The 16,674-nt window shown below is 42.1% G+C and overlaps 1 protein-coding gene across 1 annotated transcript in view; it reads left to right on the top strand.

The window, feature by feature from the left end:
- Nucleotides 1-12,275, top strand: part of LOC133382996 (uncharacterized) — a 103,752-nt gene extending 91,477 nt beyond the window's left edge. The window contains exons 3-5 of the transcript XR_009762144.1: nucleotides 8,739-8,801; nucleotides 9,379-9,447; nucleotides 12,083-12,275. The gene's annotated coding sequence lies outside the window, so the exon portion shown is untranslated. The remainder of the gene's footprint in view (nucleotides 1-8,738; nucleotides 8,802-9,378; nucleotides 9,448-12,082) is intronic.
- The last annotated feature ends 4,399 nt before the right edge of the window (nucleotides 12,276-16,674 follow it).

Raw genomic sequence — 16,674 nt, 5'->3', positions numbered from 1 at the left:
CAGCAATTCTTTCACTTATTTTCCCCCTCACCACTCTTACATAGTCAGCAATCTATTTTTTCAAATAACCTTCACCCCCGCCTCCTGCAGAAACCCTGCATTGTTGCTAGGCTACCAAATCTCTTTCAGTAATCCTGTCCAACTCTTTGATGGCTTAGTCGTTAGTTTCCACATTTACTGTAAAATAAAAACAAAAATGCCCCAAACCCTGATATATTCAATTTAATATGTGGCATGTATGAACACTGCAGGATTCTTGGTCGATGAGAAAATATATGTTAATATTTCAGTGTCATCTTTTGTACTGGCTTTGCTGTTTCATGGGGTGAGAGAGTGGATTTTATATTAATGTGTAGGTCTTTGTCTTTGTTTGGACCTTGCAGCATCCAAGTCTGAAATGCCTTGGTGAGAGAGTTCTTCAACATTTTCACCAGAAATGTCACCCCCTCTCCAAAGCCCTAGAGGTTTCTAAATAATGGTACCGGCGTGTACTAGTACACCAGCATATTTCACCTTTACATCCAGGTTCCATTCAGGTCTCATGCGTTCAGTTTCTGCATGATAAGTTGACCGTGTGTCCTATATTATACAGCACATCTGCTATTTGAAGGGCAGTCAGAGGGACAGTCCTTGAAGTTACCCATCCCAGTAAGCGCCTGGACAGTAGACTTAGGAATAGGCACACAGGCCACCTTGGTCACAATCTTTCCCACTATAGTGAGATGTATTGTATTTCTGTTAGAATGATAGACATTATTTCTGAATTTGTGTCTATACATATAAATTAGCACATGCAAACCTGTGTCCTCTTTTACCCTCTATTTTGGCAATGCATTTCCTCCTTTTTCGCAAGGTAGAGTGACCATTCTACCATATGACCACCGTACACCCTCTTCCCCTACCTTCAGCCAGTTTTGTGAAGCTTACATGGGGGCCAGCCAACTACAATGACAAGAAAACATGAATATAATATTAAATGTTTCAGTAAGTAATGTTCTCTTATTCAGGGACCACTATATCTGTACTTAGTTGTACTGTGATACAATGATTGGGACAAAGAGTTGGAGGCTGCAGGTGTACCAGATGGGGAACCAGGTCAGGGCTCAGAGCTGACTGTTGAAGACAGACAGACCATTGCTTCTGAGGCTGTTGGAGAGGAACTCCCAGAGGAACCTCCCAGACAACCAGGGCCTATAGGGCTGGAGCCTGGGCCCTCATGGGCACTTTCCACTGAACCTAAAGAACCAGAGTCTCCCCTGTGTGCACCAGCATCCCCCTTTCTTCCACCTACACTCTGGCCTCCCAATTTATCCCTCCAAGATGCTGCAGCAGTTGAGGGTTTCCCCCCTGCCATATGCCCAAATGCATGCATGCCTGCAGATGATTGCAGGAGGGTGTTATGACATGTGCCTATGGGGCGTGAGCGTGTGTGAATCTACCACCCATGTGTCCCATTAAACACACCTCCTTGAGACGAGGGGGATCTTTTGCTAGGAGTGGGCAATGGAATACAGCTGAAGTGATGTGAAGGAGCTCTGACCAAAAAGCAGGAAGGAATCTCTTTGTCTCAAGGTTTGCACCAAGACACAGACTCCCTTTCCGTTCTGTGGCCTGCAGTCTTGCGCTGCATTCCTTGGGAGCGTAGTTACACATGTTGGAGCTCAGATCACCATCTCCACCCCCCCCAGGTCTCCAGCCCCGCTCTTAAGTACACTTTCCCTCTTGCAAATCAATGTGAAAAGGAGGGGTCTGGGTGTGAGGTGATCTCATGTTGTGTGTGTGTGTGTGTGTGTGTGTCTTGCTGACACTCAGAAAAACTCAGGCTACTTTCTAATGCTTTCTTTGAACAATGGGATCGTTCTGCTGAGCTTGAGGGAAGCCTCCAAGGAAGAAGATAACATTTATTTCAGTTTCTCTTGGTTATTTTAGTTGCCCATGGCATGGCCTTGCTGCTGTCCTCTTTTCACAGTACTGCAGGAATGCACAATGAGCCAGAAAACAGGGGGTGTGAGGTGGGAATTGTAGTCCAGAATGTTCCTTGCCACCCCTTCAACTCCACATGAAGCAAAGTCGGGTTAGCTGAGCGCTTGTAACAAGGGACAGGTGTGTTCATATGTGTTCGTGTGCTGATCTGCCTTCTGCTCCACTCTCATTCCCCAAGTGCACGCTAATCAAGTCATCAGTTCTGATGATCATCCCAAGGCCTAAAAGAACTAACCCCCTTCCTCAATCTATCCACCCTTTTGTCTTCACAATCTAGCATTCCCACATTGCTACCACAATAATTATTATTATTGAAAAGCTCAGCAGGTTGACTGAGGCTGGGATCCACATACTGCAGCTCAAATGTATTTATTTATTTAATTATTGCATTTATATTCCACCTTTCCTCCAAGTTGCTTAAGGTGGTAACCCACTGGTGTTGGGAGACAGGACTGTACATCTTCAGACTGTGGGGAGGGGGATACCAATTTGATTGGAACTGCTTATTTATATCCTGTCAACAAGTCTTCAGTGTGAATAAAATCAATGATATGTTTAATGGATCTGGGGCATGAAAGTATTTTAATATTTACCAGAGAAATTCTAATTATTTTTGCATCCTCTCAATCAGTATTTTGGTTCAAGAGGTTCTTGAGAGATTGCCATGTCAGGAAACATGGAATGGCTGCACATCTTCCCTCAGGGCTGTGCTTCTGTTATAGGCTTCTTGGATTTTCTCAGAGTGCACAGCACATGCTGCATACCTAAAATAATTAGATAGTTCTTCAAGACCACCTTTGCTCTTTTGAATGCTGTGAGGGTTGTGACTGAGCGAGTATCAGGGACCCTAATTTAAATTACTACTGATTACTGAATGTTATTACTGACAATGCTCCCTGCCTGTACCCATTATAAAAAAGTATGTTGAGGTAAAAATCCCCCCCCCAATGTTATGGCTAGATGAGAAGCACTCATCTACCCATAACACTGTAGCTGTAAACTGCAAGCTACAGTAATTTACCATAGTAACAGCACTAAGATAAAGAAACCACCGAGCTATTTTAGACATGCCAGAGGGCTTGTGGGTGCCCTTTGGAGGCTTTCCTTTGAATGGCAGACCCATGCGGAAACACTCCTCAGTTTCAAAAATGATTGGGAATGTAACTGGGAGTGAAACTGGGATTAATGCAGTCTTTGAATTCAGGCCAGAAAACAACATTGCTCCAAACTGAAGACATCTACATGGTATCTTTGGCAGGTAGGGGTGTGTGTGTGTTGAGCAATTATAAAATTATTTACTTTAAGCTGTTTGTGCTATTGCCATATGTACCTGCTTTGTACATACAGTCTCTGGTACCGCACTGCATGCAGCAGACTAGTTTGCTTAAGTATGCCAGAGGTAAGGTGGCTATGTCTCCTACTTAACAGAGGACAGTCCTCTGTTTGAAGGGCTGCCCAGTCCAAAACAGGTTTAAAGATAATAACCTTAAAAAGGGGGCAGCAGGGACCTGGAAGTTGCCCATCAACACTTAGCACCTGGACAGCAGACTATTTAGGCACACAGGAGGTCACCTGGTCATTCCGCTATGGTGAGATGTATTATAGTTCTATTTAAAGTTTAATGATTTCTAAATTTGCGTTTATACATATATAGATTAGTACATACAGATGTTATGCAACTCTGTCTCCTCTTGTGTTCCCCCTCTTTTTTTTGAGCAATGCATTTCCTCTTTTTGACAAGGCATAAGGGCTCAACCTAGCCAAAAACTTGCTATTGACATTTCAAAATATAAGACTGCATAGGGACCGATTTTTTTGCCCATCTAGACAAACTCTAGAACCTGGGAAGATCAATAGGGGTGAGAACCTATAATTTATTTATGAACTTTGTAACAATAGCACAATGTTCTCGAAGCATTAAGTAAGTTAGTAGCTAGCTATCATAATATAATTTGGTAAATGTTCATTCAAAGTACAGTAAATTATAGAGGAGAATAACATACTGTTGGACTTGGAAGACACCAAACAATTTAAAGACTCGGAACAGATATTTAAAGAAGGGAGGTTGGTGTATACCTGTTATTATCCTTTATAATGTATAAATCACTGGTGAGAACGTAGACATCTTTAGGAGTGGGAGAAAGAGGGACAGAAAACTGAATGTAGTTGTATGTTCTCATGATTGCTAAAAGCTGATTTGTCCTCAAAGATAAGCATTCCCATGAAACGTTTTCAACACCTAACTGACTCCTATAGTATTTTATACTGGCATTTGGATGCCAGTATTTGGCTGGTCATAATGTGCTTGGAGGGATTATGATAGACTTCCTCATAATTTACAAAGATGCTGCCAGTCCATTCTGCTAAGCAAGGCTAACATATTACTCTTTCCCAGAGCTTGGAAGTAATTCATTACAAGTCATGAATTACTTGTAATTCATTACTTTTTTGAGGAATGAGTGGGTAATTCCTTTACATTTTGTTTGTAATAGAACTTGGAGTAATTTTATTACTTTTGTGGAGTAATTGTGATGTTTCCAGCATTACATTTGAGCATTACTTGGGGTTGGGGGAAGCAGGGGAAGTCTTCTGCTCCTCTGATTTGTGGATGAGAATCATGTGCCTCAGACTGGGCTTTTGTGCAGCGTCGTTCTTCCCTCATGTTCTGTGGGTGGGTAGGAGGCGACGAGGGAGGAGGTGGAGAGTGATACAGGGTAGAGTGGAGAAAGCAATTGTTTAAAAAAATGGATGGTGGTGGTGAAGAATGGAGTGGAGAGGAAAAGGAGCCGGAGGGCAAGAACATGGATAAAGGAGATGGAGGCAGCAGCAGAATGGAGATAAAGAACTGTGAAGGTGAAAGATGACAACATGTGTGTGTGTGTTTGCACTTGGCAAACTCAGGCACTCAGGGGAAAATGTTTGCTTGGGTGGGTCCCCCTTAGTTGGTGGCAGGGCAGGGTAGGGTCCGGGAGGTGGTTAAGTGAGAGAGATGATGCTTGCTGGCTGAGAATGTGTGTGTGTAGGGGGTTGCACTTGGTTGGATGTGCAAAGATCTGAGTAGTGGCCTCTGCCTCCCTCCCCACCTCCCTTACCAGTGGAGAGACCACCATTGCTATCTTATGGATAAAAAGAATGATTCTACTACCTCTGTATGTGTTTATTTTTAATGTTGTTTTCGGCTACTAAGATGTGCAGCAGCCAAGGCCAGCACCTTGTAGGCATTTTTGAAAAAAAGTAACTGAAATGTAATTGTAGTGATTACTTTTGAGAAAAAGTAATTGTAACAGTAATTGCTACTTTTGGGGCCATGTTATTGTACCTGTTATTACTTTTTAAAAGTAATCTTCCAAGCTTTGCTCTTTCCTCCATTTGACAAAATGCACACTTATTATAAGGAAGATCTTTATTATGGATTCAGAGGCAGCATGCCTCCAAATAACAGTAGATGGGTAACAACCGTGGGAGAGAGCTAGTGCCCTCATGTTCTGTTTTTGGGCTTCCCACAGATGTCTAGTTGGCTTCATTGGGAAACAGGACACTGGCTAGATAGGCCTTTGGTAGGGCTCTTCTTTCGTTATTCTGAAATATTTGCCAGTTTTGGTTTTCTGCAAGAAACTTGTAATGAGGTCGATTTCCCCCTCCCCTGAAAAACAATTCAATTGTGCAGATTTTTATTTTGTAAAAAATACTGCTCCATCACTTTCTTTACTGGCTGCTTCTTTCTCATTCCTGATTTAGTCGCATAGCTGGTCCCACTCAATCACAGATCATGTAGTTAACTGGATGATATCACAACACTGTATCTGAGGTCACAGTGACATGTCTGATGTGATGATACCTCTGGACACAAACAAAGATGCTATAACTTAATAGTTTGGCCTTGTACTCTTACTAGGTTTATGCCTGTGCAGCTGTGTTCAGATTCCACAGCCCTCCTAGCAGAGGGAGAACAGAAGTCTGTACCTTAGCAATTTTGGAGAGAAGTCCCAGGCTCGGACCCTGGCAACAAGAGAAGGAAATAGTCTTCCAAGAACTTGAAGGGCTGCTGCCAGTGACAGTCGGCAATAGTGTGCTAGATGGACCAACGGTCTGACTAAGTATAAGGCAGCTTCATTGGTTCATAAGTATTCAGTGCACTGGCTACATAATGATGTCATTAAGGGGAGGCCTAAACAGACATTCTCCCTGAAAAGACTTTTTGAGTACTCCTGCAAATGTTTCAGTAAGGCAGCTAGAGATAGAAGGATCTGTCAGTTTTGGTTCTTTCACTTTCTCCTTTTTCCAATTTCAAATCCAGTTCTCCACATTTGTGCAACAATTTGCAAAGCTTTTAGTGCTAGTTTCTCCTAATACGATGCATTTTGTATGTTGGTTTCACTAATATACTTATTTTTATGCTCACTTTCCCCTAATATATCTATTTTTAAAAACATTATTTGGTTGGAGAACTGCATCACAAAATTCAGATATATGCAAATCTCGAAGATGCACGTCTTTCAGTTCTCATACTGTTTTGGAAAGTACAAAAATGAAAGCCAGCTGCAAACACGGTGCTTTTCATTCACACTGAAGGGAAAGGCTCAATCACGCAGCTTCCTAATGACCGCGCCCTCTTAAGGTCAAAATTCCACTTCTTCTGGTTACCTTGGCAACCGAACATGCTCAGTTTCTTCCAGAGTTTCATTAAAAAACAAACAAACCCTGAAGTGTGATTATTTGTATTTTCACTGCTACAATCCAGCTGGAATGCAAATATTTGCTTGAACAGTATTATGCTTTTGTGCACAAACTAGGGGAGAAAGAAAAAAAGCACCGTTTGCAGCAGGCCTGCAGAATGGGAGCTAGCAGCCAAACAGGAAATGAAATGAAAGAAGGGAGGAGGAGGGAGTGGGCATGGAGAGGGGAACAACTGACACACCCACCTAAAAAGCATTGGAGTAAAGCATCTAAAAGCACAAGAGATGTGAACGGGAGACTTTTTTTCTTCCCTTTTCCGATTAAAAGACCATTGATATACTACGGATTTAAAGGGGAAAACTGCATTCTAGCTGCTGGTTGCCTGCAATGTCATGTGATCCATGCAAATTAAAAGGGGGTGTAAGTAGCACCAGACCCGCACTAAACCTCTGTGTGAACCAGCCCTAGGATCAGTCTTCTTTAATAACAGGTTTCATTTAGTGATGCTTCCAAAACTCAGAATCAGGTGGTTCGAATCTATTAGTTTTGTACATGCTGAAATGTGTAGTTTGTCTGATTTTCTATCCAACAAACTTTAATAGTCTCATTAATTCAAACTGAGGTTAATGATGAGCAAATTCCTAGTTTCTGTGCATGCATGTTCTGTGTGACTAAGCTTCTAACTCCACCGTCTTTGCATATGCTCCAGTGTTGATTGCTGTAACTCTTGCTATATCTTCTTGGCAGAGCTTGGAAAAGTTACTTTTTTGAACTGCAATTCCCATCAGCCCCAGCCAGCATGGCCACTGGATTGGGCTGATGGGAGTTGTAGTTCAAAAAAGTAACTTTTCCAAGCTCTGCTTCTTGGGTCCTAGGCAGCCCCCTTCTTGCTGTTGCCCATTTGGCGCTGGCTTCTTCTGCTTCCATCACAGCCATTCCCTTCAGCTCCAGCAGCTCCATGCCAAGCTGACACCGGCTGAAGAGAGAGGCCATGTGAAAATATCCAATAAGAGATGGAAACACAGTGATGCATGGCACCATGCTACACACAACATGTTCCCAAGTTACACTTTTTTGATGTGTGATGTACTCCTTACGAGAGCTTGAAATAATAGAGCACTTTTACTTGAGTTTTTAACATGGGATTTGCTTTAACATGCTAGCTATGTTTTCTAATGGGAAAAGTTTGCCCATGACTAGTATCATCACATAGCTGAGGATCAGTACGTGCATACTGTATATCCCATGTGATTTTCGATTACAGACAGACACAAAGGCAGATCAGATGAAGAGTCTTTATGAAATACCTTTTCATTTAACTTGTTCACAGGAAAGGACAGCAACAGGTAAAAGGTACAACTAACAGCATACATTTATCCCAATAGAGGATCTGAATGTAGAATTCACAGCTGTCCTTTTGCTTCTTGAAATGCAAGGGCAAAATCAGAAGATCATCATTTTCAGCCAGCATAATCTGAAGCCTGTTTTCTTCATAACAAATATTTTTTGGTTTTATAATGGTATCAGTTTCTTGTCTTTAACATCCTGAAATGATTTTCTGCACATTCACACTAGAACTTTTCCTTACGTCTACATCATGTGTCACAGATCTGCATATTGTATCAGGTTCTAATATAGTTTCTCAGGAGTCATTCATCTGATAATGGTTGGGAAAGATTTCAATGCTATATTTTGGTGAGTAAGTGTGGTGTAGTGGTTAAGGAGTTGGACTACGACCAGGGTTCGAATCCCCACATAGCCATGAAGCTCACTGGGTGACCTTGGGCCAGTCACTGTCTCTCAGCCTCATGAAAACCCTATTCATAGGGTCGCCATAAGTCGGAATCGACTTGAAGGCAGTACATAAGGCATAACATGGAAAATAAAACATGTAAAATACTTCAAAATACATATATGTTCTTCATGTTTTACGATTCAAACATAAAATAAATTAGTTGGTAAATGGTTTTGCTGAGTGCAATAAAAAAGCAATATATACAAGATTACAGAATGTTGCCTTTCCTTTGTTCTTATGAAATGTCATGATTAACATGTTGAACCATATCTTGTCTCTACAGGTGCACAGGAACACCCCCCAAAGTACTTGATCAATTTAATTATTTGTGCAACAAATATACTGGGTAAGTCCTCTATTGACTACTAGTGATAGGCTGCTGCAATCTTATTTTCCTATTGTTAATTGTTGTATTTTACCTGATGTTTTAGTTATTTAAAACAGTGTGTTAACATGTAACCCTGGGATCAATGGAACTGATGGAGGGCAAGATATAAATTGACTGATTGACTGAATGAATGAATAAACTATCCTGATTGCACTGAGCCTTGATCAATTGACTATGCTCCAAGATTTAAGTTCTTTGACAAGGCCAGGTTAAGAAAGAAACAAGAGTAACTTTGTAGAAATTAACGTAGGTGCTTGCTTGCCTGTTTCAGTAGTCTTCCTGCAGAAATTCTGGAGTTCAAGCAGAGGATTGCTCATTTATTCATTTATAAAGTGCTATTATTATTGGTTGTAGTATTACTAATAATGGGTTGTATCCACCGCTAGGCCTACTCAGAGTAGACCCATTAAAACTAATGAATCTAAGTTAGTCAGGGCTATTAATTTCAATTGGTTCACTACTCTAAGTAGGACTAACGTTGGATATAACCCATATCACCACCACCACCATTAATCTTTTCATTTTGTGTCCCCAGGCTGTGAAAATGCAAAACTTTAAAGAAATTGGTGCCAATCACCCAGTCACAAAGAGCCTTTTTCCTGAGGTTTGGAAGATTTTCTTTTTTATCTTACAAAATTCAGCTGCAGCGGCTTCAATCTTGTTCTTAAGACCTTCCCCTGCAGAACATTGATATCCCCCCCCCATTTTTTCCCCTCTGGATGAAAAGGTGTAGATACAGCCATTCACAAAAACTTCGTTTGTGTAAGTTAGCCCTGCAACCTGTTTTTAATGCTAGGGCTTCTCCTGGAGCATTGAAACAATAATAAAGTGTGATTTTGAGCATTGACAGAATGTTTTGCTCATCTCCATATAGTCACAACAAAGGGTAGACACACTCACTGTTGAGCTGGTTCTTGTGTGTCTCTGCCTCTCTTTTCTGAAAACAGGCACATGACATTACTCTGCCCCTTTTTAGTGTAAAAACCTGGCGGGATCAGCTTGAGTGCATTTTTTTTAAATTCACCTTCAGACAGATTTTGCAACTGATTAGTAGATCAACCAGTTGCCCCTCCAGGTGTGGCCAGTGGAAACGCTCTGCTGTTGGCTCAGGCAGAGTCAGTGATTGGCCCAACATTTTGCTGTGGGCAATCCTGAAAGGTCTGAAGTCAGCAACGAGGAAGGGAGGTGTGTCCAGCCGAGGCAGAATTGCTTCAAAACGCAGCCAGAAAAACCATTATTGCTGCTTTTGAAGCGACTAGTGTGCCCACAGCCTAACTTACATGCATTTCATATTAGAAAAGGAGCTTTCTAATCAGAGAGTATGTCTCAAGTGGAAATGAGCCCCAGCACTCCACCTCCCACTTTAGAAATGAAGTACTGACAATTCACTAGGGTTGGGGCTTGCTGGCTGGCCCTGATCCAACTGCATATCCAACAAACTGGAATGCAGCCTCGTCCTGTTTTTCTTCATTTTTGCTAAGTGCTCCTTTAATCCGGTTTGATTAAAGTGCTGCTGGAGGAAAAGACTTTGTTCATGGAATGCTAGCAAGTAAACATCTCTCTTTCTCTTTCTTGCAAGCAAGCAAGCCTCAATCTCTCTTCCTCTCTGTCTCCCTTTCCTGTCTCCTGTCAGTTAGCTTGCTGTTAGTATTTCCTATTGGGAAAGGACAAAGAGAAAGTCTTGCCTGCATGTTGAGCACTGTCCCAATCTCCCTGGCTTCTCTCTCCCTGTTACTGAGAGAGGGAGGAAGACAGGAGGCTGGGGAAATGTTCTTTAGTCCCGCCTAATAGCAATCGCATTGGATGAGGGCATTGCATTTCTGCCTTCCCCTAACTCAAGAGATAAAGGAGAGGGAGAGTGATATTTTACTACAGCTTTCTGAGTTCAGTATCGAGAAAAATCCGGTAATAGGGAAAAACAGTGGAAACAGGAAAAAGTGGAAACGGACTGCCTTCAAGTCGATCCCTACTTATGGCTACCCTATGAATAGAGTTTTCATGGTAAGCGGCATTCAGAGGGGGTTTACCATTGCCGCCCTCTGAGGCTAGTCTTTCCCAACTAGCTGGGGCCTGCTCAGCTTGCCACAACTGCACAAGCCAGCCCCTTCCTTGTCCACAACTGCCAGCGGGGGGGGGACTGGGCTCCTTGGGACTATGCAGCTTGCCCCCGGCTGCACAAGTGGCAGGGCACGTAACCCCTGAGCCACATCTTTAGCTGGCCCTTGACAGCCAAGAGACACGAGCGGGGATTTGAACTCACAGACTCTGGACTCCCAGCCAGGCTGTCCTCCTCACTGTGCTATACCAGCTGTGCGGAAACTAGAACCCTTCGGAATCGATCCACAATCAGAACAGATATTTATTTATTCATTTATTATTTGATTTATATCCCGCCCTTCCTCTCAGCAGGAGCCCAGTGCAGCAATATATGGATTATCAGGAAGTCTGATTCCAAGTCTGATTTTTGTGAAATTGGACTCCATCTCTACAATTCACACACTATATTTTCCATTCTATATATTGAAAAAAGTGATTTGTGGGTTAGTTTTTAGTCTTGTTCATAAATAATCAAGAGTTAGTGTTGAACGGTGAGGTGACCAAGTTTGCTGATGATACTAAATTGTCCAGGGTTGTTACAAGAAAACGGAGTGAATGGGGGGTAAAATGGCATATGCAGTTCAATGTAAACAAACGTAAAGTTATGCATGTAAGGGCAAAAAAAAAATAAATTCACGGGGTCTGAACTGGCACTGACTAACCAGGAATGAGACCTTGGGGTCCTACTGAATAGCTTGATGAAGATGTCAACTCAGTGTGCAGCAACTGTGAAAAGGCAAATTCCATGTTAGGAATCATTAGGAAAGAAACTGAAAATAAATCTGCCAATATCATAATGCCATTATATAATCTATGATGTGACCACATTTGGAATACTGTGTATAGTTCCGATCACCTCACAACAACAAAAAATATTGTAGAATTGGTTAAGGTTCAGTAAAGGGCAGCCAAAATTATCAAGGGGGTGGAGCAACTCTGCTCTGGCCTCCTATTGGGAGGAAGGGTGGGATATAAAATAAATAAATAAATAAACTCCCCTATGAGGAAAGGTTGCAGCATTTGGGGCTTTTTAATTTAGAGAAAAGGCAAGTAAGAGGTGACATGATGGAAATGTATAAAATTATGCATGACATAAAGAAAGTGGATAGAGGGAAGTTTTTCTCCATCTCTCATCAAACTAGAATTCATGGACATCCAATGAAGCTGAAGGCTGGGACATTCAAGACAGATGAAAGGAAGTACTTCTTCATGCAATGCATAGCTAAACTGCTTTGGACTGCCTTCAAGTCGATCCCGACTTATGGCTACCCTATGAATAGGGTTTTATGGTAAGCGGTATTCAGAGGGGGTTTACCGTTGCCTCCCTCTGAGGCTAGTCCTCCCCAGCTGGCTAGGGCCTGCTCAGCTTGCCACAGCTTTCCTTGTCCACAACTGCCAGTGGGGGACAACTGGGCTGCTTGGGACTATGCAGCTTGCCCACGGCTGCACAGGCTGCAGGGCACGTAACCCCTGAGCCACTCACTGTGGGGGTGATCTTTAGCTGGCCCTTGACAGCCAGGAGACACGAGCAGGGATTTGAACTCACAGACTCTGGACTCCCAGCCAGGCTGTCCTCCCCACTGTGCTGTCAGTGGTTACTAGCAGAGATTGGAAAAGTTACTTTTTTGAACTACAGCTCCCATCAGCCCCAGCAAGCATGGCCACTGGATTAGGCTGATGGGAGTTGTAGTTCAAAAAAGTAACTTTTCAAGGCTCTGGTTACTAGCCATGCTCTGCCTTCATGGTCTGAGGCAGCATGCTTCTGAATACCCATTGCTGGAAACCTCAGGCAGAGGTTGGAAGTAATTCATTAGGAAAAACAAATTACTTGTAATTTATTATTTTTTTGAGGAATGAGTGGATAATTTCTTTACCTTTCAATTGCAATAAAACAAGGAGTCGTTTTAAGCTGTAATTGTAAAGTTTCCAGCATTACTTTTGGACACTACAGGGGGGAGCACAAGTGGCCTTTTGCGAGCATCGCTCTTCCCGCTGTTCCCTCATGCTGTGGGGGATGCAACAGGGTGTGTGTCTGTATATGCTAATACTATGTTGTGAGGGAGTAGCCCTCCCTGGTTACTTTGCTGCATTTGCAGTATTTTAACTTTTTTGCACCCCAAGGGAAAATGTTTGCTTGGGCAGGTGTGCCTTAGTTGATGGGCAGGTTCCTGGAGGTGATTGAGTGAGAGAGAAAAGTTGGGCACTTGGTGCAAGCTAGGGGCAAGCAGACAGAAGTTGCAGCATCAAGCAGTCAGGGTCCTAAAGAGCTGCTGCATCCAGTTTTCTTTCCTGCCCTTCCTTTCTTCATAACAACCAGGGTGCATCTTCATCTGATTCCCTGGAATTTATTTTGTGCAAATTAAAGAATCCTCCACTTCGTGGCAATGCAAAGAGTTGCAAACACGCACTTGGTAAACATTATTGTGTAGTTAACTTAAAGTTACAATATATACATGTCTACTTAGAATTAAGCATCTTTATGTTTAATCAAGCTTACTCCCAGGTAAATCAAATTGGATATGGGATTGCACTAATTAGGCCAGATAAGGACTGGTTGAAGCCTTAAAGCTGTACTAATTTTTTTTTGGGGGGGAGAGAAAAAATATGGCTCTTTATACTGCAAAGATGCATCACTCTGGTTAAAAAATGGAAATGGACAGCCTTCAAGTCGATTCCGACTTATGGCAACCCTATGAATAGGGTTTTCATAGTAAGCAGTATTCAGAGTGGTTTACCATTGCCTTCCTCTGAGGCTGAGAGGCAGTGACTGGCCCAAGGTCACCCAGTGAGCTTCATGGCTATGTGGGGATTCAAAACCTGGTCTCCCAGGTTGTAGTCCAACACCTTAACCACTACACCACACTGCTCTCACTCTGGTTAAAACAAGTAAAATTTGATGCCTAATAACCTGCAATCCAATATATGTTTACTCAGAAGTAAGCTCCATTGGGTTCAATACACCTGTACACACTTACCTGGGAGTAAGTCCCATTGAACCCAATAGAGCTTACTTCTGAGTAGACATGTATTGGATTGCAGCTTAGTCTCCTTTTGCAGCCTTAATTCTGCCTTCTGTATCTTCACAGCAGCCATGTGAGGTAGGTTAGGCTGAGAGTTAGGGACTGGCCTAAGACAGTAAATAAGCAAAAGTAATGAAGAGAAAAAAAATAAAAAGATGAAAATGCTCATACTCAGAGTATTTTTGTTGCTATTTGTCAAGGCTTTGTGTGTGTTTTTATGTCTAGTGTCTCATCACTTCTTTTTGTGTAAGAATGTTATATTTCATACATATAGATGTTCTTTATAAAAAAAACATTAAAATTGCCCAAATTCTGTGGTTGTTATTTTTTTTTAACTTGAGTTCTTTGCATGGTTTAGGGTTAGCACTGCAAGAGACCGGGGCTCTTGTGCATTTACCAGCTATGGGGCAGGTAGAAATTAAATGGGGTAAGCCTTTTCAAGAATGGAAATAGAGTTATGGGGAACACTTCACCTGTGAACTTTCTGTCTATCATACATATTATTGTTTGTGTGTGCCCCCCCTCCAGATTTACTTTTGATTTGTGAATGCCATGTACATTGTCCTTCCCTCCCCCGTTTATCTTAGCAACAACCCTGTGAGGTAGCTTAGGTTGAGACAATATATGTACATAAGCAGAAGCTGGTAGTTGTAGTTGGTACAGCATTAATAAAGTGCAGTCCCTGAAATGCTGAAATGTATCTTGGTGGAGTCCAGTCCTGTATATGTCTACTCTGATTTAAGCCTTATTGAGTTAAATGGATAAGTATATAGGATTGCAGATTAATTTTTACCTCTGAAAGAAACTCACTATCAAACATAGAATTTAAGAGACATACTTTTCTGGACATGTTTGAAACAATGTAGGTGGGGAGGGAGTTGTGTTAATCAATTGGGTGGTCAATATGTCCTCCAGATGTTGTAGGACTACAACTCCCATCAGTCTCAGACAACATAACATAACCAACTGGTTAACCAATATAACATCATAACTATGTTGGTTAGCCCTGGTCTGTAAGGCCCCACAAATAGCTTTTGTTCTTTGTTGCAATACATACAAGAACATAAGAACAGCCTGCTGGATCAGGCCAGTCATAGCCCATCTAGTCCAGCATCCTGTTCTCACAGCAGCCAACCAGATGTCCCCTAAAGGGAAGCCCACCAGCAGGACCTGAGTGCACCAGCAGCACTCTCCTCACTTGTATTCCCAGCAGCTGATATTCAGAAACATACTGGCTCTGACAGTGGAAGTAGAACATAGCCATCATGGCTAAGTGCCGCTGATAGCTTTATTCTCCATGAATTTGTCTAATCCTCTCTTAAAGCCATCCAAGTTGGTGCCCATCACTGCTTCTTGTGAGAGCGAATTCCATCATTTAACTATATGTTGTTGTGCAAGAAGACTACATTTTTAATTGCAGGAGAAGGGATAACGTTTATCCTGGTGGGGTACTGTTCATAGGTGCATATTCTGTTTACCAACATTATGTCTCTTTAAGTTATACCTCTGACAGTTCAATCGTGCATATATGTCTACTCAGAAGTAAGCCCCAATGAGTTCAATGTATGTACAGGATTAAGTTCCCTCTGTTATACTGTTGACCCCAAAAAATTACAAAGACAACTAGTGAAGTACTAAAGTTTGCATTTTTCTTTGATGATAGGGTGGTTGCCATATTGATAAAAATGTGTTTTAGCTGAAAGGGGTGGGGCCAAGAGGGAAGAGTATAATTTGAGGAGGAAAGGGCAGGGGCAAGGGCCCCACTGATAGCCTGTGCCCCAGAAACCTGGAGCCGGCCCTGGTTTGTTCCATGAAGTTCCTTCTTTCCAAAGTTCCAAAGCAAACCCATTTCAGTCCACCCATGCCCCACCCCCACTATAGGAAATTTTGTAATAGGGTGTAGAGGCTTGTGCAGAATTAATTAACTACCATCATTATTAATAAAGTTTTTTGCTACGTTTTCTGCCTCCTCCTTAGTCTTCCAACTTGGCATGGAATGCTTCTCATACAGAATTAATTTGAAATGCTGCATATTTATTATCATCATTTTCATATCCTATCTCAATTCGTTGTACATGGCATTCCCCACCTCCATTTTATTCTTACAACAATCCTGTGAGGTAGTAGGTTAGGCTGAATGACTGGCCCAGGCTATTCAGTGAGCAAAAATTATGCAAAGAGGATCTCTTTTAATTGTGCTATCGGCCTGCTTCCTTGTACTCTGACTGGGGGGACCTTGTGACTGGGGGGATCTTGTAGGATAGGGAAGAGATGGGGGGACACTTCACATGACATCACAGTTGAAGTTGAGGTGGGTGGGTGGATGTGAGATTCTGTTATGTCATTCTGTTAATCTTATGGATAAAAAGAATCTACTACCCTCTGTGTGTGTGTTCATTTTTAATGTTGTTTTAGGCTACTTAGGTATGCAGCAACCAAGGCCAGCACCTTGTAGGCACTCTAGGTTGTTTTTTAAAAGTAACTTAAGTGTAATTGTAGTGATTACTTTTAAGAACCTGTTAGTTCAGGTTCAGGGATCTGCCCTATATCTTCCACTGTGAAGACAGATGCAAAGAATTCATTTAGCTTCTCTGCGATCTCCTTATCATTCTTTAGTACACCTTTGACTCCCTTATCATCCAAGGGTCCAATCGCCTCCCTAGATGGTCTGCTGCTTTGAATGTATTTATAGAATTTTTTGTTGTTGGTTTTTA

This window comes from Rhineura floridana, chromosome 4 (assembly GCF_030035675.1).
Source record: "Rhineura floridana isolate rRhiFlo1 chromosome 4, rRhiFlo1.hap2, whole genome shotgun sequence".
NCBI classification, from domain to species: domain Eukaryota; kingdom Metazoa; phylum Chordata; class Lepidosauria; order Squamata; family Rhineuridae; genus Rhineura; species Rhineura floridana.
This window is presented reverse-complemented; position numbering and strand designations above follow the sequence as displayed.